Here is a 3460-nt window from a genome sequence, read left to right as displayed (position 1 = left end):
TATGCACGTGACCTTGCCTGTATTAAACTAGAATTGCATGAATGTTATGATTTAATGGTGATGGCTTTGGTGGTAAAGTTTTAAGAAAAATGTTGCCACGTAGAGGTGCTCAACGAGGTGGTTGAGTAGGCAAAAGAGTAGGATGTGTTCAGCCTGATGAACTGCTTTGAGACTGAATATCTGAGAAATAAGTTATGTTAGTGGTTTTAAAGGGAACTAAAGGCATGGTTAAGTTCAAGTATGTCAAGCACACTTCGTTGTGTTTAGAATTGAGATACTGGAGAAGGAGCAAAGCAAACTTTAGTGCATAGTTATTTTGATAAGACTTCGAGAAACTGTTTTGAGTTTACCATGAAGGATAAGTTATAACTAGTTTAAAGTACAAGTGATGAAATAACGAACTTCTTTAGAATAAACTAGCTAAGTTGATGTCATTAAAGAAAGCCAATAGTTGGACATGAGTTTGAAATTTATCAAACAAGAAAAGAGAAATCAGTGAGTTTTAAAGATTGCTAAATGGTGGAGAATACCTTATTAAGGATGGAAGTCCGAAGTTGGAAAATAGAACGTAGTTTTTGAAGGGTTATGAATTAAGTTTTACTTGGATAAGTGTAAAGGAAATAAAAGTATTTGAGAAAAGTAATATTTTGTCAAGTGAAGTAAAGAGTTGCGTAACATGAGAGTTGCACTTAGGAAAATTTTATGGCAGAGTTACCAAGTTGAGAAGGCTACTTAGGAACAAGAGTATGACAAGGGAGCTCGATACTCGAAATTGTTCAAGGACTAAAACTTTCGAGGACGAAAGTCTCTTAGCGAGGGAAGATTGTAACAACCCATAAATTTAAGGAACTTATTATGGGTATTACATTAAATGGATTTCGAAGTTAAGGAATGTATTTTGTTGTTTTGTGTTGGATTAATTAAATATATGTACATTGGTGTGTATGTTTAATTAAAGATTATGGAGTTTGGTAGAATTTGTTTTTAATTAAGACATGAAGAGTCAAGTATCCCAAGTTGTTCAAATATTAGAACTTTCGAGGACGGAAGTTTCATAAAGGAGGGAAGATTGTAACGCCCCAAAAATTAAGATAATTTCTTGGGCGTTATTTTGAATTCATTTAATGAGAATTATTTGTTTATGTGGGAATTGAAATTAATTAAATATTTCTTGGATGAATATTTAATTAATTAAAAGTTTTGGCATGTGGTGTTTGTTGAGATTTTGATTAAATGGTAAGTTAAGAAAATTGAGTAAAGTTGTAGATTTTTAGTGTTGTTGAGGTTAAATTTAATTAAATAATTATGGATGTTATTTAATTAAATTGTGGAGTGAAAAGTTCGTTGGAGATTTGATAATTATATGTATATGTGGAAATTAAATTAAACAAACTTTTCACCCCACAATTATCAAATGACATCCATATAATTAAATAACATCCATATAATTAACTTAATTGTGGGGTGAAAAGTTCGTTTGTAGGGCACACACCCAGTACAACAAACGTTTACAAGTTCTACAATGTAGTGGGACCCGTTCAGCACTCTCATCGTCTTTGTCGTAGTAGGGCCCGTTCAGCACTCACAATAGTTTTGTTGTTACAGAGTACACTCAACATCAACAACGGAATCTAACCTATGTACACACAGTATCATATAACCTCGGGCTCAACATCTCAGTCATGTAGTTAACTGAAATATTAAAAAATCATTAAAATATGTCTGCTATCTTTATCTTTCGTAAGGCTCAAGCTTACTCAAATTGTTTGTGGAAAACTGAAAATCTAAAAACAATACTTGCTTAAAATAATATGGTTTCAACTACTTTTCAGAAAGTCGATAATAATGTGCTCATATATAAATTTCATTATAAAACTTGAGCTTGAACTTATGATTGAAACCATTCATAAAAAGCATGTACTATTCATAGAAATATAATCATACATAACAGTTTAGAAATCTGTTTTGAAATCTGTTTTGTCACTTGCAGCCTTAGGCTAGTTTCCTGGTGTGTAGATTAACTTATTTTCTCTTTGCCTATCAAACAAACCAAAAATGAGCATCAAAATCTTATATAGTCTGGTATCTTTATACTAAATTTTGATGATGCACAAACGATCATTCAACTACTCTAAACTTAGGCATAAAAGAGTATTTCTTCTATTTTCTTAGAATTTCCAGATTTAACAACTTAACTTAAAACATTCATAATTGTCTCCACACTTCACCAAAATTAATGTACTTTATATCAAATTTTTCATTTTTAACTCCTCTACAACGTACTTGAAGGAAAGAAAATTATATTCCCAACAGATTGCTATAGAAATGGCCCAAAGCAGAGAGAGCAAAAAGTCAAGTCTTCTGTTATCCCCTGACTTGCTCCTGAAATTAAGCTTACTTTCAGTCATTTATAGCTCACACTTTCTTCACAAAAGTTGTAGGAAATTTCATAAGTTTTTAAACTATACCTAAAAGAGCTTATAACTCTATCTGTACAATCTAAAAAACTTACAAAACCAGAGCATTCATGAATTTGCACCCAAATTTAAGACTTGAATGCATGTTTGAAAAACACTAATCTAAAATTAGAATTTGCTCATGCTTCATTCACACAACTTGTTATAAATTGAATGAACTTTCAAATAAAAAAAGCTTACTTTTTAATTCTTTCTGAGCAGTTCAAACCGGTACAAAAACCATAAGATGTCTGTGAACACCAACCTTCTGCCATGACTGTCTATCCCTTCATGATTTTCTTCATCTCTTTCACCTTAATTCACAGTTCTTTCCTCTTCTTCTTCTTCTCCAAATTCTACCTCAACATCACTTTGAAATTTAAGAACCCAAAGGAGATGAGAAAATGAGGAAGAAGTGTTTGGCGGTAGAGAAGAAGAATGAGAAAGAAAAACCAAATGAACTTCTCTTCTCTCCCACTTTTCCTCTTTCTTTTCTCTATTTCATTTTTAAAAACAAATATATATATATATATATATATATATATATATATATATATATATATATATATATATATATATACAATTCCATAATTTTTTTTCTTTTTTCTTAGCTTTCGTTTCATTTTTTTAATTCCAAATTGATTAATACAATTGAGCAAAAAGCTTTGCCATTTTCTTATTCAACAACTCAAATTTAACTTCTTGTATTATATGACAAAAGCAAAGAATCCAAAAGAATCTCGAGTTTACAACTTACCTCCCCCTTAGAAAAATTCATCCTCAAAATTTAAAAGTTCTTAGGTAAAAAGTGTCGGGTAACTCATCTTCATCTTATCTTCTGACTCCCGTGTTGCCTCCTCTATTCTGTGATGTCTCCAAAGAACTTTCACGAGTGTGCTCGTCTTGTTTCTCAAAACTTGCTCTTTTCTGTCAAGAATCTAAACTACTTCCTCATCATAACTCAAGTCTTCTTTAAGCAGCACCGATTGTGCTTGCAACACATG

The sequence above is a fragment of the Cucumis melo genome, chromosome 11 (genome assembly GCF_025177605.1).
Source record: "Cucumis melo cultivar AY chromosome 11, USDA_Cmelo_AY_1.0, whole genome shotgun sequence".
In the NCBI taxonomy this organism is placed as follows: Eukaryota; Viridiplantae; Streptophyta; class Magnoliopsida; order Cucurbitales; family Cucurbitaceae; genus Cucumis; species Cucumis melo.
The sequence above is the reverse complement of the archived record's forward strand: the minus strand, read 5'-3'. Positions refer to the sequence as shown.